Source organism: Rattus norvegicus, chromosome 5, assembly GCF_036323735.1.
Source record: "Rattus norvegicus strain BN/NHsdMcwi chromosome 5, GRCr8, whole genome shotgun sequence".
Taxonomy (NCBI): Eukaryota; Metazoa; Chordata; class Mammalia; order Rodentia; family Muridae; genus Rattus; species Rattus norvegicus.
In genome coordinates, this window is record NC_086023.1 from 79,305,176 (window position 1) to 79,332,248 (window position 27,073).

At 42.8% G+C, this 27,073-nt stretch overlaps 1 protein-coding gene and 1 long non-coding RNA gene across 3 annotated transcripts in view; one reads left to right on the top strand and one right to left on the bottom strand.

The window, feature by feature from the left end:
- The window catches only part of Kiaa1958 (KIAA1958 homolog), a 146,152-nt gene that overhangs the window by 18,468 nt on the left and 100,611 nt on the right, over positions 1-27,073 (top strand).
- On the bottom strand, positions 1,619-4,958 carry LOC120102886 (uncharacterized). Of its 2 annotated transcripts, XR_005504789.2 has the most exons (3): positions 4,786-4,958; positions 4,572-4,611; positions 1,619-1,800 (listed from the first exon to the last, which is right to left on the bottom strand). It is a non-coding gene; the product is annotated as an uncharacterized LOC120102886 (long non-coding RNA). The 2 variants fall into 2 exon arrangements; XR_010066533.1 differs by having other exon boundaries at positions 4,572-4,958.

Sequence of the window (27,073 nt, forward strand, 5' to 3'; positions counted from 1 at the left end):
CCAAAGTCCCTCATGCATCAAGAAAGCAGGACATAGGATTAGCATTTTCCCCAGCTCTCCTGCTAAGCCAGGCTCAAGTCCAAGGACTGGCTTGTGACTTTTAGATTCCTCAAGAACACCTTTGATGTTACTTTCTTCTGGGTTTGGGTTGGTGATGTGTGCATAAGAATGCTAAGGAGGATGTGTGGAAATAAGAAAATTACTATGAATGAATGTTTTGGCTTAATTTTTTTGGGGAGTTTTTCTTGTGTGTTACAAGAAGCATTAGTTCCAGCAGAGCTTCTGGACACCAGTCCTGCTTTCTGCCCTGGCAGTGTCAAAGTGTTACCCAGAGACACTGTATCTCTTAGCTTCATTTGTAACTTAATTATTCTGTGTTTTTAAACCCCTTAGAGAATTGGTCAACAACTTTGTGTTAGGCATACTCTATCCCAGGCTAACTGGGGAAATCACTGTAGCCCAAGATGGCCTTGAATTCACAAGAGTCCTCCCTAGTGCTGGGATTTCAGGCGTGAACCATCACATCCAGCTGGATGTACAGTTTGCTTTAGTGCTAGAACCAAGGCCAGAATTTCTGCTTGCTAGGCAAGTGCTTGGCCACTGAGCCCTACATTGTAGTGGTGTATGGAGCTTAGGATGTGTGTGGACTCGGGCCTGTCCTGCTAACACGCTCTGGTTTCTGCTTGTACTTCAGCATATGACTTTTGTCTAAGAATAGAAACTTAAGGTGTGAGGGAAGGAGAAGGGAATGAGCTGGGCTGCTGGGAAAATGGACTTGTGAGAGAAGAAAGAGTAACATGGTATTTTTTTCATAAGAAATCTATTTAAAAAAAATCCAGATAAAAGTACTAGTAGTGTGCATGTGATTAAATTATTCTTCTGCATTATATGTTATAAAGATACAGTGTCTTCCCACTGGTGTGTTCATGGAAGGATCTAGCAAGGAAAATTAAAAAGCTTACATTTTCATTTTCATTTCTAAGGGTATAAAGAGGGAGAATTCATTATGTAAAGCATTACAAATAAGCATGTATTAAAGCAGCTACATATGATGATGGCGTATTGTCGAACCACCAAGAAAGATAATTTGCATGGAAGGTGGTTATTCAGTAGGGCTTTAATTTACAAGAAACATTCCGCCATTTAATTGAGCCCTTTCCACACACGGCTTCACTTCAGTGGATTGTATTTGCTGCGTGCACATGTACAGTGTCATCAGGAGGGTTAAAATTCGATTCAGTCTGGCTGGAAGGTAAAACAGCAGCTGAATGTCCTGTCATAAAAGTATACATTATTAAACATCCCAAGATTGGTTTTGGAATCAGTTTTCTGTTGGCTGGTTTGTGCTGTGAAGCTGATGGCTGGTTTTTTTTCCTAATAAGATTTTTATATAAGATTATTTGCCTCTTTTGGTCACTAGTTAAATTATATGGTTCAATTTAAAAATTTTTGAGTTTTATGTGGCCATTTATCTATATTATGTTATTGTGAATTGATCAAACATAGCCAGTATTCATAGTTATTACAAAAAGAAAACTATTCAGTAATAAAAAACGCACTGAATGAACTTTTCAGCAATTAGCTGACGTGTGATTAAAATGTCCAGAAAGATAATATATTGTAAAGTTTTAAAGATGTACTTTTTATTTTGATTTATGGTCTTGGTGTGTGTGGATGCATAATTCTCTCCTTACAGATGTCTAGGTCAGAGGATAGCCTGTAGAAGTCAGTGCTCTCCCTCCATCTTGTGAGTCCGGCTTGGCTGCAAACATCTTTACATGATGAGCATTTTCTCCAGCCCTGTCAAAAAGATTGTTGACTGGGTAATAGTGGGGTCTGCCTTTAATCCCAGCATCCAGGAAGCAGAGGCAGGTGGATCTCTGCAAGTTCAGGGCCAGCCTGGTCTATAAAAAGACAAAACAAAAAACTTCCTCTTCTTCCCCTTCCCCTTCTTCTTCTTCCTCCCCTCCTCTTCTCCCTCCTCTCCTTCTTCCCCCTCTTCTCTTCCTCCCCTTTCCCCTCTTCTTCTCCTTCCTCCCCTTCCTCCGCTTCCCCTTCTTCCTCTAAATAGAGAAAAGGTTTTGGGTGAGCCTGGAACTGACTCCTTGTGGATATTTAGTCTTTGAGACATTTAAAATAAAATGATTGTGAGAAACTGGTAGCCAGGCCCATTCTTACTGTGGAAGGAAGCACTGAGCTTATGTGTCAGGGAGGAGACAGTGAAGTCCTGCAGGCTAAGTCAGCAAAAGAGAAGGATGCCAGCACTGTGACGGCCATAAGACCCTCTGTGTAAGAAAGATCGGCGAGGAAGGAGATAGAAATCTTGGACAGGAAACAATAGGTCGATTACATTTTCGTGAAAAGAAATGGCAGAGTATTTGTGAGAATAAGAAGGAAGCTTGAAGTGGAGGTCGAGGAGGCTAAACTTCTTTCACAGTGTGTCCACCACATGTGTGATGAGTGAAGACTTTTTGCTAAGCATAGGGAGGGGAGTGGGTGAGGGTGAAATTGAACAACTAATAAAACTAGTGAGAACGGATTGTAAACAGCGCTTTGTGAAAAGGAGCTCGACTGAGGGCAGATTGTAAGAAGACACAGTAGTTAGTTCAGAAGGTGGCTTCCCTTGCGTGCATTGCAACAGCCACCTGCATGGTAACTAAGCAGGTCCACCTCTTCCTTAGAAGTTTGCTCCTGAAAGCTGACGTTTTGATTGTGTAAGACCCTGAATTTTGAGGCTCTATAGCACTAGTTATTTGTAAGATAAGAAAGGTTGAACTTGTTTAGAAAAAGACTGGATGATATTTTAATTATAATATTATTTGTTCTTTGAGAATTTTATACATGCATTCAATAAATTTTGATTATATTCAGCCCATATACACACTTCTCTCCAACTCCTCCCAGATGCCATTCTATATTTTCCTCCCAATTCCATGCAGTTGTTGTTGTCTCCCCAACTCCCCCAGTGAGTCCAGTTAGTTTGGTCCAAATATGCACGAGTGTAGACCACTAGATGATATCTCTGTACTGGGCAAATCTGTCAGGATATTTTTGGCTATGTACAGGAGGGCCTGGATAACTTTATAAACTTTCTCTACAGTACCTTATAGAGTACTTAGTACCTAGCTGTTAGCTAGCCGTTTTGTTGTTCAGTTCTCTCTCTCTCTCTCTCTCTCTCTCTCTCTCTCTGTGTGTGTGTGTGTGCGTGCGCGTGTGTGTCTATTCACAGGGATAAGCATGTGCTGTGGTGCTCGTGTGGAGTTCAGAGGACAGCCTTTGGGCATCAGTCCTCATCTTGTACCTTGTTAGAGACAGCTTCTTTTTGCTGCTGTGTCAGCCAAGCTGAAGTCTTTGAGCCTCTGAAAAGTCTCTTGCCTCCCCTTGTATTTCTCCCTGTAGTGTTATTGTGAGATTATAGATGTTTAGCCTATCAAGTCTGCTTTTACTTGAGTTCATGGGATCTGAGAGTTAAAGATGCATAGGGGCCAGCCTAAGTCTGCTGATTCAAACCCTTTGAGGCTGAAACTGGTTTTTCTTTTTCTTTTCTTTTTTTCAAGAGTGAACACTTTTCAGTTTTTCTTCTGCTGTTTATGTGTCATTTAGCTACTAAACAGGTCTGCAAGCAGAGCTGAAGAAAATCACCTTTGACCCCTTTTCCGAGTTCCTTCTTTTTCTTCTTTTCTTTTATTGGATATTTTCTTCATTTGCATTTCTTTTCTTTCCTTTTTTTTTTTTTTTTTTTTGGGTTCTTTTTTTTCGGAGCTGGGGACCTAACCCAGGGCCTTGCGCTTCCTAGGTAAGCACTCTACCACTGAGCTAAATCCCCAGCCCCCTTCATTTGCATTTCAAATGTTATCCTCTTTCCCAGGGTCCCCTCTGGAAACCCTCTATGCCACCCCCAATCCCACCCCACCTCTATGAGGATGCTCCCCCACCTATCTACCCACTCCCTTTTGCCTCACTGCCCTGACATTCCCCTACACTGGGACATTGAACCCTCACAGGACCAAGGGCCTCTTCTCCCATAGATGCTGGACAGGCCATCCTCTGCTACATATGCAGTGGAGCCATGGGTCACTCCATGTGTACTCTTTGATTGGTGGTTTAGTCCCTGGAAGCTTTGGGGTGTCTGGTTGGTTGATAATTGTTGTTCTTCCTATGGGATTGCAAACCCCTTCAGCTCCTTCAGTCCTTTCTCTAACTCCTCCACTGGGGACCTTGTTCTCAGTTCAATGGTTGGCTGCCAGCCTCTGTATTTGTCATGCTCTGGCAGAGCCTCTCAGGAGACAGCTATATCAGGCTCCTGTCAGCAAGCACTTCTTGGCATCAGCAATAGTGACTGAGTTTGGTGGCTGCATATGGGATGGAGCCCCAGGTCGGGCAGTCTCTGGATGGCCTTCCCTTCAGTGCCTGCTCCATATTTTGTCTCCGTATTTCCTGTGAGTATTTTGTTCCCCCGTCTAAGGACTGTGAAACTGTTTACTTAAGCCCACTGGGTTACATTGGTGCCCAGAAGGTTTGAGAGGCACTAGATAGAGGAAGAACAATTAGCAGTAACACAAAGGACTCACCTGGATTTAGTGGTCTCTGTGGGCAAGCCATCCTTAGGTTCTGTAGAAGCAAGAGGGGAGAGGAAGAGGAGTGTGTACATGGGGTTGTTATAAATGATGTGCTGTGAGTTCTAAGTGATCAAATGACAGGGTCAGCTGAGTCAGAATAAGTCCATGACAGGAACTCTGACATAGATCTGACCGACCCAGTCACAGGCTCCCCCAGCTTCCTAACCTGTGTATTTAGACTGTAGAATGGTTTGTTAGGAGGAACAGTATTTGCTGGAGAGATGGTTCAGCAGTTAAGAGCACTAACTGCTTTTCTAGAGGTTCTGAGTTCAGTTCCCCAGCAACCACATGGTGGCTCACAACCATCTGTAACAGAATCCCATGCAGTCTTCTGTTGTATGTCTGAAGGCAGCTGCAGTGTACTCATATAAATAAAAATAAATAAATCTTTTTAAAAAATGAAACAGATGGAAGAATATTTAGTTGAGAGCTTGTTATTTCTTGGATTGCTTTTTCTCCCATATAGTCTAGGCTGGCTTTGAACTTAGGATTCTCCTGTCTTCACCTCTTGAGTACTGGGATAAAGCTGTGTGCAACATAGCATTTATTTTTTTCTAGTCTGGGTAAGTCTTGTAACCTCTGAACCAGTTTTGGAATCACTGTGCAACTTATGTGCCTAGCAATTGAGCCTTGTTCAGAGTGTGAAATAGATTTATGGAGACATTCTGTGAACTATGACGTGCTTTGCCTGAGTCTGTGTAACACCATTTTCATACTACTTTTCGCCTTTTATAGCTTGTATTTTATTCATGAGGTATTTTTGCCTCATAGCTATGACAAAAGTACAAATCTTGGAGAAGAGTGTGGAAAAGGTGTTGTGACTATTGTAGTCACTTGCCTTTTAATAAAATTCTGTCTTAGAACTGTACTGACTTAAACTGCAAGCAGCAGCACTGTACCCACACACTCAACCAGTGTGTGCGTGTGCATGTGTGGTATGTGTGTGTGTGTCTGGGGGGGAGGGAGGTGGGGAACAGGTTTATTGTGATAAAGAATTGGCTTACATGGTTATGAAGACTGGGAAATCACAATTATCTTGGAGCCCTAGGAAAGCCAATTGTATAAATTCTTATTGGAAACTTTAGACTTGGGGCTTAAGAAGGACAGGTGTCCCTGTCGAAAGACAGGGAATGATGTCTTAGGTAAGAAGCATTGAGTTTCCTCCTACTCTTTTTGTTTGTTTGTTTGGATGAGTCTAACATTTTGGGGGTGGGGAGCTGCTTGCTTTACTTGGTTTAGATGTTAATTTCATCCAGAATTACTCTTGTACACATACACAGTAATGTGTGACCAATGTCCAAGTACCCACTAGTCAAGAGAACACCTAAATTTAACCATCATCCCATCAGAATGATGATATTTTGACAGTGTTTTTAAGATAATGGACGTCAGATAACCAGGATAGTGGTCTCTGAGAGTTGACAAACATGTGACAGACTCAGTGGCTGCCTCACCACACTCACTGTGGTGGAGGCTGAATAGCTGCCAGAGTTAAGGTGGACCTGGGAGCTGTGGAGGCCAAGCTCAAAGCAAGTTCATGGGAAATGAAATTATCTGTTTTCATTAGGGTTTTACTGCTTTGAAAAGACATCATAGGGGCTGGAGAGATGGCTCAGTGGTTAAGAGCACCCGACTGCTCTTCCAGAGGTCATGAGTTCAATTCCCAGCAACCACATGGTGGCTCACAACCATCTGTAAAGAGATCCGATGCCCTCTTCTGGTGTGTCTGAAGACAGCTACAGTGTACTTATATATAATAAATAAATAAATCTTTAAAAAAAAAAAAAAAAAAAAAAAGAAAAGACATCATGACCGGGACAACTTTTTTTATTTTTTAATTTTAAAGATTATTTATTTATTATATATAAATACACTATAGCTGTCTTCAGACACACCAGAAGAGGGCATCAGATCCCATTACAGATAGTTGTGAGCCACCGTGTGGTTGCTGGGATTTGAACTCAGGGCCTCTGGAAGATCAGTCAGTGCTCTGAACCACTGAGCCATCTCTCTAGCCTGTGGGGCAACTTTTGTAAAGGAAAATATTTAATTGAGGCTACTTAGAGTTTCATTGGAGTCCATTTTCATTATGGTGAGAAGCATGGAGGCATGCGGGCAGACGTCGCTGGAGAAGGAGCCTAGAGTTCTGTATCCTGATCTATAGGCAGCAGGCGACCGTGTGTCACACTGGGCATAACAAACATAGGGGCCTCAAAGCCCGCCCTCACAATGACAATGACACACTTCCTCCAACAAGGCCACACCTCCTAATAGAGCCACTTTTATGGCCAAGCATTTAAACACGTGAGCCTTTGGGGGCCATATTCAACCACCATATTTGCTCACAGATAGCATGGTCCAGTAGAGAAGAACATCAAGAGATTCAGAAGGAAAGGAGGAAGGAAACTTGCAAGGTGTAAGATCAGAACACACAGGTCAGTTGTGTTTTACATCACACAAAGCCCAAGTTTTCTTTAAAGTATCATCTCAGAGAATAAAATACATTGAAATTAATTTAACCAAGGTGGTAAAAGACTTGTATAGCGAATATTACAAAACATTGCCAAAGTAAAGAGTCACTAAATGAAAGGAAATATGTCCTGTGCTCATCAGTGGAAATGTAACATTGTTAACATGCCAGGACTCTCCAAAGCTATTCTTACCAGAACTGTAACAACAGTTTTAAATGGAAAATGACATCTCTGAATTAATTTGGAGTTGCAAGAGGCCCTAAATGGCCAAAATAGCCTTAAAAAAGAACAGTAAGATGCGTGTGGTTGCGCATGCCTTCAATCCCAGCACTCACGAGTCAGAGACACGAGAGTCTAAGATTGACAGGCCATGAGTACAGTAGTGTCTGTGTCCAGGTGGCTTTCAGAGTGTGTGCCACGTCTACTCCATGAAGTAAAGTTTCCTCACGTTATGCTGGAGCGATTGTATTTCTGCATTCAAAAGAATGAACTCATATCTGTCCTTCGCCCTTATATAAGCTGTACCTCAAAATAGATCAGCCACCTAGATGTGAGTCAAAACCATAAAGCTTGGAAAATAGAAAGGAGTAAATCTTCACGACCTTGATTTGTGCAGACTTTAGATGTGACATCAAAAGCGCAAGGACTAAAGGTTAGTGGATGGGGGTTAACTAAGTAGAAATCATCAAATTTTAGAACATAAAATATCACAACTAAAATTGATATATAAGCCAGAAAGTCAGTAAGAATGCAAAAGACCAAACAAAAAAAATCCATCAACCAACTTCATGTAACTAATTGATAGTTGTGGAACATCTCGAGAAGTCTTAGTGAGACACTTTGTACAAGTTTATGTGGAATACTGACAGAAGGAGCTACATCCTGGCCTTAAGGATGACGCAGTGTGACTTGGTAAATTGGGAACGTTTGGACTGTGCAGGGTGGTTCTGTGACCACAGTTGGAAGCAGTGGAGGATGGTGAAAGACCTGGGAAATCCTCAGATACTTACAAAGGTGTGAGCCTGGTGTAGCTAACTTAGAGAACACGAGGCCTGCCTTGGGGTGTGGGGTAGCAGGAAGTATTTTAAGCCAAATGAAAATGAAATCACAACCAGGCAGAGTGGCCCATCACTGTAACCCCAGAATTTGGGAAGAAGAGGTAGGAAGATCAAACCTAATCTCAAAATCAAACACTAAAGCAAATGCAAACCTAAGCAGAACATGAAAACACAAATAGTTGTGAGAAGCAGCTAGAAGAGCCCTTTAGGAGAGATCTGTAGCAAATAGACACAGTCGTCTAGCTTTTCCTGTAAAAAGAAAACGACCAAGAAGAAAGCAAATGATGACTGGAAACAGTAGACTATCGGAACTAAAATCTGAAAGAGAAAACAGTAGAGGAAAAGCAATCAAAAGTTAGTCCTTGGGATCTCGGTAGTAAGAGCACTTGCTGCTCACGCAGAGAGCTGGTGCGTCCTCCATTATACAGCTGGTGACCTATGACTGTGTAACTTTATATACAAAGAGTCTGAGGTCCTCTCCTATCGGTGGACGGTCCCTGGCCTGCCAGCTGCCCAAGTCATGACACAGAGACCTTTTATTAATTATGAAAGCTTGGCCTTAGCTTGGGCTTGTTCCAACCAGCTCTTGTACTTACTAACCCGCTTACTTTAACCTATGTTCTGTCACGTGGATTGCTACTTACTCCATTTCGTACATCCCACTTCCTCCATGCTCATTCTTCCCCAAAGTTCCTATCTTTGCCCAGAAATCCTACTTCCTATCCTCTCCTGCCTTGCTATCGTCCATCAGCGCTTTATTAAACCAGTCAGAAGGTGTTGGATGGAGCATTTACAAAGTATGATGCAGCCATAAGAATAACACTACTAAAGTCCGGCCTGCAATCAGGTCTCTGCTGGTACAGAAGTCAGCATTGGAATAGTACAAAGGCAGCCTTTACGCAGTGCTCACAAAGATCCCTGGACACTGTTCTGACTTCCATGGGCACCAGGTGCACATGTGTGCACATATGTGCATGCAGGCAAATAGTCATGCACATCCAATAAATATATAAATAAAAGATGTGTTCTTTGAGAAGCCTGTTGATAATTTTAGAAAATTTTAGAAATACATTTCCCAATCCGACTAGAAAAACAAGAGACACAGACTGGACATGAGAGAGAACATCAACTTTAGTACCAGAAGGTACTAAAAAGACAGTAACAGATTTTTTTTTTTAAGATTTACTTATTTATTATATATAAATACACTGTCCCTGTCTTCAGACACACCAGAAGAGGGCATCGGATCCCATTACAGATGGCTGTGAGCCACCATGTGGTTGCTGGGAATTGAACTCTACATAGAGTTGAATTGAAGTCTACATAGAGAGCCTCAGGGCAACTAGAACTATGCAGAGACGCTGCCTCCAAACAGTCAGGATATGGAGCCTAAAGTGGCCATGTCCCGCAGGACTCCCAGTGGAGGGTAAGGACAGCAGCCCACCCACAGAACCTTCAAACGTGTTTTTCAGTGCAGGTTGTTCAGTGAACCTGGAGCTACTGGCCAGGCTACAGGCTACACGGGTTGGCCAGCGAGCCCCAGAGATTCCCATGCCTGCCTCTCCAGTGCTTCCATACTGGCTACCTGGGTATTGGGGATCTGAACTCAGCCAGCGCTTTGGCAATGGAGCCATCTCTGAAATCCTCTGTATCAAGCCAGGCCATGGTCATACACGGCTTTAATCCCAGCACTTGGGACACTGAGGCAGGCAGATATCTGAGTTTGAGGCCAGTCTGGTCTACAGAGCAGGCTCCAGGACAGTCAAGGCTACATAGAGAAACCCTGTCTTGAAAAAAGAACCAAAGCAAAATAAAACATAAGAAAAAAACCTTAAAAACAAACAAACAAACAAACAAACAACAACAACAACAACAACAACAAAACCACACAGCAACAACCCAAGAAAACCATGTTAAAACTTAGGAAGTTACAGCTTTAGACTCTACAGTTAATTGTGTTACCCCAATAAAACTTTTTTTTTTCAAAAATTAAAATAGAGAAAGTGTAGTAGGAATGGCAAAAACAACAGTGAATTTAAAATGTTAACCCTGAGTGACTGGCTACCAAGCCCGTTCTCGGCGGCTGTTGTTGGTTGTGGTTTCTCTCTAGTTCTTGGAAGCATTTTGTGTTATTAATAAGGTCTGTTAACCAACATGCAGTCTAACATACATGGGATGTTTATAATGCTGGATTTGTTACGACATCTCAGAACTGCTTTAGGGTCTACTTGAAGTTCTGTAATTTTCCTTGTTATCTTCAGGATATCATGCTTTATTACTTATAAAATTAATTTCAAAGAAACCCCTTCTCAAAGGCCCCTCTTTGGACCTTGTTCTAAATTGCCTTGTTCATCTGAACATCACATACCTGAATTTGCTCTTCTTAGGGTCTGGTCATGCATGCTCAGTGCTTAAAGGATAAAGAAATATTGTCTGAGGCAAATTAGGTGTAGCAATGTAGGGTCCTTTAGTTCTCTGAGGCATTTCCAACAGAGATATGTTTCTGCAAGCCATTCAGTGAGTGAATGCTGGTATACCTTTTAAAGTATAATTTTTTTATTATATATTTCTTTACTTACATTTCAAAGGTTATTCCCCTTCCTGGTTTTCTGTCCATAAGCCCCCATTCCCTCCCCTCCCACTCCCCCATAAGGTATTCCCTCTATACATCCCCCTTATTGCCCTCTCTCATATTCCCCTGTACTGGGGGTCCAACCTTGGCAAGACCAAGGGCTTTCCTTTCCACTGGTGCCTCAATAATAATGTATTCTCTGCTACCTATGCAGTTGGAGCCCTGGGTCAGTCCATGTATAGTCCTTCGGTAGTGGTTTAGTCCCTGCAAGCTCTGGTTGGTTGGCATTGTTGTTCTTATGGGGTTGCAAGCTCCTTCAACTCTTTCAATCCTTCCTCTAATTCCCCTCAAGGGGTAAAGTATAATTTTTAAAAAAGTAATAACTTGCTTCTAATGAAACAAACAGTATGTAATTTGATGGCAGTGAATTGTATTAATGTAATTGTTAGATTATTATAGTGATATTTCTATAAGTATTGATAAACATCATCTTGTTCCTAATTATATGATGTTGCAGAAAGTTGATCATGTACAAGAAAAGGAGGGGTTCAGCCTCTTATGACACCATCTTAATTTTTTTATTGGATATTTTTATATTTACATTTCAAATGTTATTCCTTTTCTGGTTTCCCCTCCAGAACCTCCCACATTCCATCTCCCCTCCCCCTTCTTCTGTGAGGGTGTTCCCCCACCCAACCACCCAACCCTTCCCACCCCCTGCCCTAATATTCCCCTATACTGGGGGGGTCCAGCCTTGGTAGTACCAAGGGCTTCTCCTTCCATTGGTGCCCAACAAGGCCATCCTCTGCTACAAATGCAGGTGGAGTCATGGGTCTGTCCATGTGCACTCTTTGGATGGTGGTTTTGTCCCTGGGAGTTCTGGTTGGTTGGTATTGTTCTTATGGGATTGCAAACACCTTCAGCTCCTTCAATCCTTTCTCTAACTCCTCCAATGGGGACCCCATTCACAGTTCAATCGTTGGCTGCAGGCATTCGCTTCTGTATTTGTCATGCTCTGGCAGAGCCTCTCAGGAGACAGCTTTATCAGGCTCCTGTCAGCAAGCACTTCTTGGCATCAGCAATAGTGTCTGGTTTGGTGGCTGTATGTATATGGGCTGGATCCCCAGGTGAGGCAGGCTCTGAATGGCCTTTCCTTCAGTCTCTGCTCCAAACTTTGTCACCTTATCTCCTCCTATGAATAGTTTTGTTCCCCCTTCTAAGAAGGACTTCTTTCTTTTTTTTTTCTTCTGTTTTCCCTCTTCTAAGTCATCCTTCTTTTTGAGCTTCATGTGGTCTATGGATTCTGAGATTTTGGGCTAATATCCACTTATCAGTGAATGCATACTGTGTGTGTGTTTTTTCTTTTTTCTTTTTGTTATTGGGTTACCAATCAGGATGATATTTTCTAGTTCCATCCATTTGCCTATGAATTTCATGAAGTCATTGTTTTTGATAGCTGAGTAATATTCCATTGTGTAGATGTACCACATTTTCTGTATCCATTCCTCTGTTGAAGGGCATCTGGGTTCTTTCCAGCTTCTGGCTATTATAAATAAGGCTGCTATGAACATAGTGGAGCATGTGTTCTTGTTATTTGTTGGAGCATTTTTTGGATAGATACTATCTTAATTAAGATCAAAGAATACTTAAGTTCTGTTTGGGAAAGTGGCCAAGTGAAACAGCTGTTGGTTATTGAATACTTTGGTCCATTGATTAGATTGGTTAGTAGAAAAGGCATAGAGAATTAAATGCTCTTGCATTCCAACCCTAGGTGTAAGAGAGAAGACACAGGAAGATAAGCATGCCACATGCATTTAGTCAGGGGTGTCTAATTCATTCTCCCTCGGTGGCTTGGAGTGGAAGTGCTGCCTTCAGCTGAGGGCAGCATATGAATGTTCTGACCTCAGATAGCTGGGTACAGAATGAAATTGCTATCTCACATAAGTTGTGCATTATTTTTTGTGTCTGATAAAGCAGCAACATATGTTTAGTGCTTTTACCTCTCCCTATGTGATACTCTGTACTCTAGGAGTTATAGGTCCTACGTCGACTCTTCTACAGTAAGAGCTTTGGCATTCTATATGAATTACCATTCAGAGACCTAAACTTCGGAGGAAGGAAGACCAGTGAGAGAGAAGTGTAGACCAGAGATAAACACTCTGCCACTGTGGGGGAATGGAATTTCCACTATAGTTAAACACTAGACGTGATTCTGACAAAATCAGTATAAATTTTTAGTTTTTTAAAAAAGACTTATTTATTATATGTAAGTACACTGTAGCTGTCTTCAGACACACCAGAAGAGGGCATCAGATCCCATTACAGATGGTTGTGAATCACCATGTGGTTCCTGGGGTTTGAACTCAGGACCTCTGGAAGAGCAGTCAGTGCTCTTAACCACTGAGCCATCTTTCCAGCTCCAAATTTTAATTTTTAAAAACAAGACATCAAAGTAAGAAGACTAGAAATGGTAGCTGGAGATATGGCCCTGTGGGAAGGTGCTTCCTGCACAAACATGAGATCCTGAGCTCCCCTCTCAGCACCCACTACAAAGCTCCAGGGAAAGTCGGGGAGGGCTTGGGAGGAGACAGTGCTGGATCCCAGGAGCTCACTAGGCAGCCAGAGGAGTCAGGTGTCTCCTGGTTTGGTGGTGAAGAGAGCCTGCCTTAAAAATATATATATACACACCTCATAAGTAGGAATAAAAAGTGGAAACTAGACATACTCGTGTCCTGAGATTTTATTGTGGAAACCATCTCTAGACCACCTGTGGCTTGGGTCAAGACATCCTGTTGGCCCTTTCCACATCTGCATGTGGCATGCAGTGTTTGCAGTTAGGAAATGTTGACTGACTTCTGTTTACATTTGGTCCACTTTCCTTCACAGGACGTCCATGCCGCATCAGTAATTTCCATCCTTATGTTACTCACAAACCCTTCTCTGTAGCGCTTTGCCTTGTTTTCTATCATCTTGCAGACTCCTCGCCCTTCGTGTTTAATCTGTGTATTCTTTAACCTTTTTTTTTTTTGGTTCTTTTTTTCGGAGCTGGGGACCGAACCCAGGGCCTTGCGCTTCCTAGGCAAGTGCTCTACCACTGAGCTAAATCCCCAACCCCTCTTTAACCTTTTCACAAAGGGATTTGGCAGTCCCATTTCTGGAGGGATGTTGCCTTGCCTAGCTTCCCTGTCTTAAGCTGGTTGGTGGAGGAGGCAGAGCATGTAGCTCTCTGGTTCTGAGGGCAAGCTGCTCTAAATCGGGAGTTCCAGGACAGAAGGAGTTATGTAGAGAGACTGTCTCAAAAGTCCTAAAGACTTCTGTGGCTTTTTTCTAAATAATCTGAATCATTTAAAATAGTATTTTAAAAGAATGTCTCAATGTCTCATTCTAATTTTTAGTTTTATTACATTTTAGTCATAAACCTGTATGGTTTTTGCCTTTGGGAATTTGGAGTTGCATAAACTTTTTTTTTTTTTTTGAGAAATGTGCCCCTAAAGTTTTAGAAAATGGAATATATCCTGTGTAGTCCATTCATTCCAGTTTAGTTTAATTATTCAATGCTTTTTATGTTTCTTAAGCTCTTGTTTTAACTTAACTTTTCATATGACTGAAATACATTCTCTGTTCCCTCTCACAGTGGCTTCTGAGCACCTCTTCCTTTTATTTGTGTCACATTTGGTGTCTCTCTGGTCCCTGGGCTTCACTATACTGACTGTCTGTTTAGTGCTGGCACCTTCAAGCGGTCTACAATTCCTGGCTTAGTTTTACACCAAGGGTACAATTGGTTTGATGAAGGGAGACATTCTTGTTTGCTTTGACCATAGGCCCAGACCTTCCTTGGCCCATTTTATTTCTGTTTATTATGTTTACCTGCAGCCTTAAAGTTAAACATCCTTACCCAGACTGGAGACTAAAAGCCCAGCATCTAACAGAGGAGGACTTGGGGCAGTTGTCGAAGCTTAATCTTGTGTGAACACCAACATCTAGCACCTGCCTCTTCACAGTGGGTAGAATAGAAATTTGAAATGGCGTGGTCTGGATTGCTTTTACAATGGATGGTGAGGGCAGGGGACATACACAGCAAGTTAATGGACATAGATGGCTTGGATTCTTAGCGAGGTCCAGGGTATTTGGTGATAGCTGGGCAGTGTCTCTGTGCCACAGCACAGCTGCTTCCATTGGCAGTCACCACCTTCGCCTCAGATACCCATTTATTCGCAGCTACTGTTTATTCTCCCTCCTCACAAAGCTCCTCATCTGAGAAGTGACTCAGACACACATGCTTGGGGCAGAGAACCGTTGGTAGAACACTGGGGGTGCACACAAGATACCTGTTTTATTAATTGCATTCTTTGTTGGCTGAGTGTTTCCCATCCATACTTTCTTGTATTAGAAAGGCCCTGAAGTTAATGTTTCAGTGATACACACAGTTCTAAAAGAATTGTATATGGGAAAGGTTTAAGAAGTTCTGAGCATAACATTGTTTTACAAAGGTGAATGGGTGAGGAGGGTACGAGGTCCCTGTGCTCACAGATGAGTATTAGGAAACCAGGGATGTTAAACATACAGGGTTGTCTCTTCCAAGGAAGAGATATATGACCTGTTTTCTGCCCAGAAGGCTGAAATGGATGTGGTTAATAGCCTGGTGACTTTTGCACTATCTGTATGACAGAGATCACACCAGATCCTCCCCAGACCTTTAAGATGTCTCATGTACTCAGTCCACAGAACCCATCTTTATGGAAGAGATCACATGAACTTTACAAAGAGTTCTGATGAGCCATGCCTTAAGCTTTATTGTACACATGGGGTTGAGTTGATTATATCAGGAAACTTTTTTCCCAATTGTGCTGAACTTAATATGCCTAAAATAAACTGCCTGGTTTCACTCTCAAAGTTTGAACCAGCCCTGGCTACTGGGTTATGGTGAACCAGACTTCCTTCTTGTTTCTGATGATACTGTGCTGTCCTCTGTAGTTGCAGAGACCCCTCACGGATGTGTGAAAACACAGAAAACCAGAGTGCAGGCAGGATAGCTGGATCACAGGAGTTAGGTCTTTTGTCGAGTTATAACCATTCACAAATCTTTGCCTTTGGCTGCTCTGTGCTCCAAAGGTATCTAGAGTGACACAGACAAGCTGTACCTTAGGACACTCAAACAGTATAACAGAGATGCTTTTTAAACTATACATAACCTAAACTATTAGTGCATTCTCTGCATCTGTATTCCTTTTAGAGGAGGGGAGGAGCAGAGATAACATAATTCAAGGCGGCCTCTAATTTACCAGGCACTAAAGAGATCTTACTTCCTGATCCTCCTGAGTGCTGGGATTAAAGGTATGTCACCATACCTTTACTACCCTGGTACATGTGCTGGGGCTTGAAGCCAGGGTATATGCATTCTAGGCAAGTACTGTACCAGCCAAGCTACTTCCCTAGTCCAACTCTTAATTATACATGTGTATGTATATATACATATATATTTAAGTATTCACTGTAGAAGAGGACCAGCTAGTTAGATTTTTGATGTTATGTGTTGGGGTGAGGGGTGCTAAGGATAGAATCCAAGGCCTGGTACATGCTGGGCACGTACACATCACTGAGCTTCACCCCAGCCTTTAGCAATCCTGAAAGTCCATAAGACCCTGGAACTTTTATAGTTGAAGGCGGACTGTATCTTTATGCCTCCAAACGGTCAATAACCTTTAGTAAATGAGGATTGCATTTTCTCAGAGATAATAAATCTCTGACTGATTCTGTTATGTATTAATTTTAGCTTTATACTTCTGGTCATAAGAGTGGTCTGAGAATCACTCTGTATTAATATTCTAAATATTCTAAACCAGTTATTGACCATCTCTAGACCTTAGACTCTTTAAATTTTTTGTACATTTATTTTATGTGTATGGGTATTTTGCATGCATGGATGCCTGGGCAACACTTTCATGCCTGGTACTGGAGGGTATTGGGTACCCTTGAAACTGGTGTTACAGATGTTTCTGAGCCATCATGTGAGTGCTAGGAATTAACCTGTGTCCTCCAGGAGAGCGGCCAAGGCACTTAACTGCCAAGCTATCCATCACTCCTGGACCTCAGATTGTTTGAACAGACTCACCTTGCATTTTTTTCTCTCAGAATTCCTCACACAGGAGATCGCAACCAGTGTGAATAAGGACACACGCGTTCAGATTTTGGGCAGATATAATTTTGTCAGAGAAATAGGTATTAAGGTATTAAGTAGGTATTCTTCTCAGTGACGGATCAGATGGTGTTGCTACTGTGCAGTTCTAGAGTTCAAACCTGATGCATTTCCTCCTGTCTGATGAGGTTCTGGTGCCTAATCAGCTGCCTGCTACCCTTCTCTTAGGACTATAAGCACTAAAACTGTTCTCTCCTGGAGCCCACAGCTGCTGACCTCCCTGGAAGCATTGCCCGTCTTGAGGAAGCACGCGTTTCCTGTGGCTTTCATTTATTAGTAACGGTATGTTTCCAGTAATGGTGAGGTGGTTTGATTCTGGAGACCACTGGTGGTCTGCTCATTGTCTGAGGGACTCCTACTCATAATGGTGCCATTACTCCTGTTTTGCCGGTGTTTATTGGCCGCGGTTATTCATATGTAGAAGGAATTGTCTAGTACCTATTATATAAAGCAGAATTTATCACGTTTTTCGTTTAGTTTTCTAGCTTTCACAGGGCTTTGCGACTTTATGGACTCTGAATGACACAACCCGAGTCCTTGATTATTATTGTGGTTTTGCCCACCTACTACACTGCGTGCCCACAGTGTGAGCATCTCAGTTAACAGTAATGTGGAGTACAGAGAGGAAAAGACAGGTTTCGGGGTGGCTGTGACCCTAGTTGTTGGATGTAAGTTGAAAAGTTCCTTCTGTGTTCTTTATTATTTTATTTCTCCATTAAGTAGTTAATGTGTGTTATTGACTCTTCCAGGTTCTTGGCATCCATGTTAGTCCCTTATGTACAGTATATCAGAATACCTGAAACGGGGCCATTTATAATGATCAGAAATTTGTCAGCCACAGTTGTAGAGTCAGGGGAAGGCAGAGGGGGGGGACTGGCAAAGGCCTGACTGCTTCGAAATGTTGCAGAAGGTGAGTAGGTGAGGGAGCTGAGAGGAGCAAACATTCCCTTCATTAAGAAGCCAGCTGCTGTGAAGATACAGCATCCATGGCCAGTGACCTTTAAGGTCTCACAGTTGAATCAGTGGAGGAAACAGACATTCAAGCCATAGCAGTTTTCTGTGGCTTGCAGTGACATCTCTGGGACGGCATTAAAGAGGTAGAAGTCGCTCCTTCTGTAAGCCTCCGGAGGAGTTTCTGGTGATGTTATCAGACATTTAAGACACTTTCCAGCACTTTCATACTTAACGCTTTGTCTGGAATGTCCTGTGCCCCGGTTGTCATATGCCTTTTGTAGTTCTTGGTTTTCAGTTTAGGCACTCCCTTTTGAGAATGGCCTCCCCGGCCAGCCTAATTATGTTTCCATGTAACTCTTTCTGTCTGTGCCTGGTTTAGAAATGTTTTTCCCCAATCAGCCATAACACTAACTACATCTACATTTCTCCCATGATTGACCATTAGGCATATGTAGCCACTTACCTCTCACACATTCACACATTTATTTTCTCTCTTTAATTTTTTCTTAATTTTGTTATTTTATGGGAATGGGTGTTTCGTCTGTTCACCGTGTGTGGTCAGAAAAGGGTGTTGGGGCACCTGGAACTTGAGGTACAGATGATTGTGAGGGGCCATGTGGGTACTAGGAACTGGAGCATGGTCCTCTGGAAGACTCTGCACTCTTAACAGCCCATGTTTACTCTCTTGACTGTCTACTTTCACCCAACGCTAGAGTACAAGCAGTCCTGGCCTGTTCCCTTGACCTCACGGGTTTATAATTTTAAAGCAAACAGTGTTAGTCAAACACAGTCAGTCCTCATTATTCCCAGCTGAGTTACAGCAGGAAAACATGCTGCTTCTTGCTGTGGTTCTCACATTATAAACAAGTATAATTTTTGTGCTCTGTGTACTCCCATTATTTTCACTTCATTTGTTTTGTTTTTCTGTTTCCTCTGTGTATCCCTGGTTGTCCTGGAACTCACTCTGTAGACCAGGCTGGCCTCAAACTCAGAGCTCCAGCTGCCCCTGCCTCCCGAGGGCTGGGATGAAAGGCGTGTGCCACCTCGCTTGCTGATTTTGACATCTTTGTACTTCATGTGTTTGTTGTTGCTCCTTACACTGGCTCCGAGTACTTGTTAACATGTCGTAGTGGTCCTGAGCAGAAGCAGGCTATGATGTACCTACATGTTTGATAAACTCTGTTCTGGCATTGTTTAAAGTGCTTGCCCATGGTTTACATGAATCAACAGTGAACATATATAGATGTGTTTGAAACAAAGGTTATGCACTGATTGGCTGCTAAAAGCTAAATGAACAGATGTTAGTAGGAACATAATTCAGTGCTCCCTCTAGAGCCGTGGAAGGTACGTGCTAGTCTGCTAATGAAGTGTCTGCTGTAGGAGCGGTGGCCAGCTAGACACAGTGACTCCATAGGATGTAGCTACCACAGGGGTGAATGCCATTTGTATGCTGTGTAAGTGTAAAGAAAAACAGGAGGCTATGGCATGGTTTAATTGTGGAGTACAGAGGCCTCTGAGGACCAAAATCTTGGGAAGTAATGTCTTCATTTAAGGTTTGTAAAATAATGAAGCATTTTAGTCATGAGTCATGCCACTCCCTTAAGTGCCAGGGATCAAATCCTGTCCTCAGCAAGCACTCCCACTGAGCCACATTTCCAGCCCTGCTCTGTGTGTGATCTTGCTGCTGTTAGCCTGTTAGCACCGGATGGAACTGGAAGAGGAAGCAGCAACTGGACTGCATGACTTCAGAGGCTTTGCTGAGGAGCTTGGAATACGCAATGGAAGTGCACTGGGGAGTTTCAAACTGGGAGCCAGGTGATTGGCTTTACATGTCTGAAAGACAGTCTGTCTCCTGTGAGGGGAGCGGTTTGGAGAAGGGTGGTATGGAATTAGAAGTTAATTATGTGTTACTATAATTTAGCAATGGCTCAGTCTGCCTGTATTTGCTCACCCCGCCCCACTCTACTTCTGTATGTCTATGGGTCATTCTGCCTTGTCCTTGTGCACTAAGTCCAGAGGGCTACGATCTGTTGAAGTCATCACCTTACTATTCCGCTGCTCTCCCTAACACGCCCCTCCTCCGCCCCCCGTGACTCCCCAAACCTCCTGAAGGCCTGGTGTCTGCCTGCATTTCAGTCTGTGCCCATCACTGTGTTCTGCTTAGCATTTAATTTCCCATGTGACAGAAATACCACACACACACACACACACACACACACACACACACACACACACACGCACGCACACACACGCACACACGCACACGCACCCCTTACCCCCTCTTTACCTGTTCGGTGCCTGTTTATCCTGCTTTGCTTGTGAGTCCTTTGTCCTTACCATTCCTGGGGTGCATGCTTTGTAGATGCTGATATGCTGCCCTGTGCTACCCAAAACAAGAACTTTACACTCCCTTACTATTCCGTATTCTGTATTGATTCCCCCTCCTCAAATTAGATTTTATTCAATGTGGTAGGTTGTTTTTAGTGTCCCCAGTGCCATGTCACTTTTAGATTATGGGAAAGATGTAGTAAATGTTCGTTGGATACTTGTCAGTTATACTGTATTGCGTGGGGTGGGGTGGCACATGCCACAGTGTGCCCATGGAAGTCAGAAGAAAACTTTGCGGTCATTTTCTCTTTACATCTTTGAGACTTCAGGGATTGAACTCAGTTCATAGAAATTTCATGACAAGCACCTTTCTGCTAGGGCACCTCTGACCTCAGTCATTGCTAATTTGTTGACCACAATTAGTTGATACTTTTCTTGATAGCGTCTTTTGGTGAATGAAGCAAATAAAGGAATAATGATGAGTAGCAGGAATAACAGCGGTGCTACAACAGTATTTGCTTATTTGTTTGTTTGTTTATTTGTTTGTTCCTAAATTGCATATTGAATGAACCCATGGAGATGATTCAGAGGTTAAGAGCACTGGTTACTCTTTTAGGGAACCTGTGAGGACCAGAGTTCAATCTCCAATACCCTTATGGCAGCTCACAACCATCTGTAATTCTAGAGGGTCCGATATTCTCTTGTGGCTACTGCATACTCCAAACATGCTTGTGCACAGTCCTACATTCAGACAAAACACCCATGAATGAGAAACAGCCTGTGTAATTTGGCTGTTTGAACACTTAGTCCCCAGTTAGTGGAACTGTTTGGGAAGGATTAGGAGTTGTGGCCTTGCTGAAGGAGGTGTGTCATTCAAAGAATTACAATCGGGAAGTTCACAAAATGAACAAGGCTTGGGAGCTCTGCTTGAAGGTGACAGAAGCAGTAAGTAATTGCTAGGGAAGGAGAGACTCTTTGGTGGGGCTGCCTGCAAGTTGCCTAGGGAACTGTAATGATGTTGGTTTGGGCTTTTGAGTCATCCTGGTAAACTCATTGATTCAATAATCAATACTTGAATAGAATCATTTCTTTTGTTTGTGTATTTTCTGTTTGGTGGGAATTGAGGCTCGTTCATGTCTCTAGGAAAAGTCACATAACACATACTCTGGATTAGAGTCCAATATTTATTTTCTTGCTCAGATTGTCCTACCTTTGTCAGCTTTTGAGAGTCTCTGAGTCCTTCATTACACTCTTGCTTTTTTTTTTTTTTTAACCATTTTTTAAAATTTTCTGGCACCACAAGGTTTTCAGCTGTCAGTTTAGAAAATTTAAATAATCTCAGTGATATGGATTGGCATGAATGAACCAGGATGTGAACAGATCTGAATACTTTCAATATTGCTGGGTATGAAAAAGTATTTCTTTAATTCAAAACTTGGGAAGCAGTGGCAGGTGGATCTCTGAGTTTGATCAGGTCTACAGAGTGAGTTCCAGGATAGCTAGGACATGTAGAAAAAAAACTTGTCTTGTAAAACAAAAAACAAAATTAATTTTTTCAATTTTGAAATTTTTTTGTGATTGTGTAGCTAAATATTGTGTGTATGGCTACAGTTTTTTTTTAACTTTATTATTTTTTAAAAAATCTATTTATTTCATGTATATGAGTACACTGTCACTCTCTTCAGACACACCAGAAGACAGCATCGGATCCCATTACAGATGATTGTGAGCCACCATGTGGTTGCTGGGAATTGAACTCAGGACCTCTGGAAGAGCAGTCAGTGCTCTTAACCTCTGAGCCATCTCTCCAGCCCCAAGCCACAGGTCTTTTAAATAATTTTTTTTCAACTTTTTATTGGGTCTTTGTGAATTTCACGTCGTGCACCCCAATCCCACTTAACCCCCTCTCCTCTCATACCCATCCGCCACTTTTGCAATCTCCCCTGCAATGGATAAAAAAGTAATCTCGTAGAAACTTTAATGTCACAGTGTACCTCACAGCATTCCCTTTTGTCTACACTTCTTTGCTTGCAAATGTCCAGTGTAATGACTCAAGGCCTTTGGCTTCTGCTACTTTATCAATACTGAAACCTCCTGTTGTTGTCCTATGTCACAGAAATTCTGTAGTTTGGACCAGCCCCTTCATGCACCCCAGCAGTTCATCAGTGGGGTAGACATTGGAATGGGCCAATTCAAAACCCTTGATCTGAGCCTGAGAGGTGTCAGAGATGGTCGGCCCGTTGGCTCTCATGACCTCTGGACTGACTCCCCAAAGCCCTGCAGATCAGCCCCAGCTCTACTCTGCTGCTCAGGCGAGGTGCAGAGCATATTCTGGGGCGCACAATCACAGCCAGTTCTCCCACTCTCACAGTCCTGGGGCCAGCTCTCTTATCTGCTGTAAGTGGTGAGTGATGAGGGAGGGGGCGGGAGGCATCTCTCCCTTGTCCTTGTCACTGCCCAGCAGACAAGAGGCAGGGCCAGCTCTTCTGTGCTCACACACTTGGGGCCCCGGCTAGCCTGCAACTCCCACATCCAGGGACAGCGCTACTGTGCTGCCCAGGCAAGGTGCAAGGCCTGCTCTGTGCTGCAGCAGGTGGGGACTCTGCTCTCCTGCCTGCTGTAAGTGGTTGGCCATAGTTTTGTGCTTCCTCAGTTTGTTGAGATACAGGTTTCCAGGTCACAGTAGAGACTCGATGTGCCTTCTGCTTTCAGCAGCTCTCCAGATGCATCAGACGGCCGTGCTGAGCGGGAAGATTGCTTCGGCTAAAAATGCACTCCACAATATTTGGCTTTTGGTTGTAATTACCAGTCATACTTGCCAGAAATTAAGTTTAGCTTTCAAAAGCCTATAATTCTTAATGTTTTATCCTCTAGCTAAATCTCTCCGAATCTGTTATGAAACTCAACAATTCCATTATACACCTAGGCTCTGTCCTCCTGACACTCTAGTAAATGACGTACCATGTAACTCTGGCTTGACCACAGCCTTGCTTCCAGGAACCTGGTTCCAAGAACAAGTGAAGGACTAGAAGAAAAAAAGCCAAAGTCTCAATAGTGAGTCCTTTATAGTAGAACACCTCTCTTCTGTTTTTAAAGTAGAAACGAATCATCATGTATTACTATGTAAAGAGGGTTTTTTTTTTTTTTTGTTTTGTTTTTGTTTTTTTTAAAGATAGTTATGGGATAGAGCAGTCTTTGGTTCCTCTTTTGGGTTTTATTCCAGATACTCAAAGTTAAGAGGCCTTCTCAAAACAATCCTACTTGGTTTTCCGTATTATTCACTAACTCATTTTCATAATATGTTAATCTTTTCCGATTTCTCTGGATCTTGTTTACTAAAATTAGTATTGAATGGCTCTCCCCTGCTATCATACAAGGCAGGTCAGTAGAAAGGTTAGCATCCTGTGTTGATGTGTTCCAAGGCTCCAGAGTCGGCTTCACTGGAGCAGAGGTGGTAAACCTCACTCCAGTTAGGTCACAGTCTGTCACTACTGCAATGCTGTCAGACACCCATGGAGATAATCTCACATTCCTCTCTGAGGGGCCTCAAGGCCCCTGAGAGATATTCCAGGAGCCTTTAGTAGTAAAAACACCTCATTGTTTAGCTGCTTCTAGGTTTTCAGCTTCTGGTGGTGTGGGAAAGTTCATGACTCAAGCTTGGAATTTGAAGAGCAGCCTTTTCAGGCTGTTAATCCTTGCTATGAGTGTGTGCCTGTGTGGGGGTTGGGGGGGGAAGTGAGAGAGAAAGAGAGAGAGGGAGTGAGGGAGAAGGAGAGGGGAAGTGGGGGAAGAGAGAGAGGAGGGGGAGGTGGTTTAAAGAGCTATGTTCTATTCTTCAGATATGTTCAAGTTAGTGCAATTAAAGATGGATTTTAAATTTCCTAGTAAATTAAACTTCTCTTCATTCACTTTTGTTTCTTTTTCTCTTAATGAACAATACTTTTTGACTTAACATTTAGAAACATTTAAAGACACACCTCATAAAAATGACCTTTGACACTAATGACCAATACCCTGTCTCTTCTTTCTAACTGGGAAATACATGCCAGAGAGTGGTGGCAGGATGATCATCTCCTTGGATATGTACTGGTGTGTAATGGTTTACCACGTGTGTAGAACAGTGAGGGATTACTGTAGCATCTGGTTGTCTCAGCTGGAGTTAGGATTGTAACACTAAGCACTGGGTCAGCGTTTGAGCAGTCTTGTTTCATGGGGTTATGGGATTAGGTTCTGTGGGCTACAGAGTGCCGCAGTGCAGCATAAGTAGGAGAGTGCTCCCGTCAGCAGAGTGCTCGTGACATTTTCAGAGTGGGACGTGTCAGTACACTAGCATGCTAACCTGCAACTGGACAAAGCACCTCTTTTCTTTGAAGCCACCAAGGTAGGCTTTAAAAGCAAGTATAGCCACTTGTCTTATCTGTACACAAAACTGTCCCAAAGTTGAAAAATAGCATATTATATAATAAAACAACATAACCTGGAATCTAAGCGAATTCTTTTTTAGTTGTTTGTGTGTGTCGTGCCCCCCTACAGGATGCGTTTGTAAGCTAGAGGACAGCGTTGGTGTGGCTCCTCACCAGGTCTAGTTGTTTGCCTATGTCCTGTGTGAGCCAGGCTAGCTGGCTTGTGAGTTAGGGGTGGGGCAAGCGTCTCTGCCCTTCACCTTGCCAGTAGCATCAAGACTGGAAAGGTGCTAGCTATTGCTCTCAGCCTTGCAGTCTCTGGATGTTTGAACTAAGGTCCTCATACTGCTTCACCCACTGAGCAGTCTCCCAGCCCTAAGTGAAAATTTTCTAGTACTCATTTTTTTTTTTTTTTCCCGGAGCTGAGGACCGAACCCAGGGCCTTGCGCTTGCTAGGCAAGTACTCTACCACTGAGCTAAATCCCCAACCCCTAGTACTCATTTTTTAACATGCAGATAGTATAACAAAAATTCAAACACACAGATAGTATAACAAAAAGATTTTATAAATCTCCCTAAATAATCTTACTTTCCTTCTCCAAAATTAAGTATAACTTCCAGATTTATAAAATAATGCTCATATGATATTAAAGTATATGTAACTGCATTTCCACTAAACAGGTGATTATAAAATAGCTCCTATGTCCTCCCATCGATTTTAGTCTGATGTGGAGTGGGGTCATGCTTGGTCTCAGAGCTTGTGTTGGGAAAGAGAACAAATCTTTTCACGTGTGAGTTCCCGGGATCAAACTCAGGTTGTCAGGCTCAGTGGCAAGCATCTTCCCCTGCTCTTGCTTCCCCTGCTCCGACAGCATCTCACCATGCCACTCAGGCTGGCTTTGAACTTGCTATGTAACCCAGGTGGACACTAAACTCTTGGCCTTCCTTCCTCTCCCCACCAAGTACTGGTCTTTACAGGCATGTACTATCATGGTTAGCTTTCCCTACTTTAAGTAATGGGTTAGTAGACACACATGGTTAGCTGCTGTTGTTTTGCTTATGTTTATGATATTCTGAGTGAGTGTGGCTTCCAGTCACATTATTAAACCATATCTCAAGATTACTTTTCATAAAGCTGTGTGTTCTTCAGGGGTGTTCTCACCATATGATTATAGCATCAAAAGAGGCGTGCTAGACAGCCTGGCAGGCCAACAGTAAACCATAGGCCTCTGGTTTCACTTTTGCTCTCAGCACTGATTATTATCTTATTTAACATTTGTATGACATTTGCTTATTTGTGCTTATGCATGCATGATTGTGTTCATGCCATGATGCATATGTGGAGGTCAGAGGACAGTTTGTAAGAATAGGATCTCTCTGACTACCATGTGGATTCCCATGTGAGTTCAGGATCAAACTCAGGTTGTCAGGCTCAGTGGTAAATGCCTTTACCTGCTGAGCCTTCCTGTCAACTCCAAGTGAGTTTTCTCCTCCTACTCCTCCCCTTCTTCCTCTTCCTCTGCCTCCCTGTTTCTTATTCAGTGTGTGTCTGGAGTGAGGATGAGGAGATCAGAGTAGTTGTTCTTCTGTATGTTGGTTCTGAGGATCTAACTCAGGTCGTCAGTCTTCAGGGCAGACACCTTTGCTGAATGAGCTATGTTGTCGGCCCACACTTAATTTTAAAAAAATTATGTATATGTTTTATAGTTATAATATCGTTATGTTCTTCACCCTAACATCCAACAGATAGAGGTGGATCTCTCTGAGTTTGAGGTCAGCTTGGTCTACATAGTAAAGTCAAGACCAGCCAACAAACTACATTGTGAGTGAGACCCTGTCTCAAAAAATACACATAGACAGACAGACAGACAGACAGACAGACAGACAGACATATAGACAGACAGGCAGAGGGCATGGCTCTGTATGGGGGCCATAGCCCAGAGGTAGCAGATCCCTTGAAGCTAGCGTTACAGAGGGTTGTGAGCCACCTGATATGGGTGCTGGCTACCAAACAGGAGAGCATTTGTGAACATACGGAACGTAAAGGGATTTGGCCGCTTTCCTTTCCTCACAGTCCCATTCTATCTGCAAGTTGACTGCTCTTTTCAGTGAGGAGCTGGATGTAAGGAGGAGCCTTTGGCTCCATTACAAGTGAATGTAAGAGAAACTGGCTTTTCTCCCACGAACATTTTGGATCAGGAAATAGTGGATCTTGTATGTAGAGACAGACTCTCTCAGATTCAACTGTATACCTAATTATCTTAATTAATTTCAGAGGTGTGTGTGTCCATGCGCGTCATGCTTTCGTGTGTGTGTGTTTGTGTGTGTGTGTGTGTGTGTGTGTGTGTGTGTGTGTGTGGAGAGAGAGAGAGAGAGAGAGAGAGAGAGAGAGAGAGAGAGAGATATCAGTGAGTTTGTTATTATGGAAACTATATGGCTGTACAAATGACCATAAGCAGTGAAGGCCGAAGC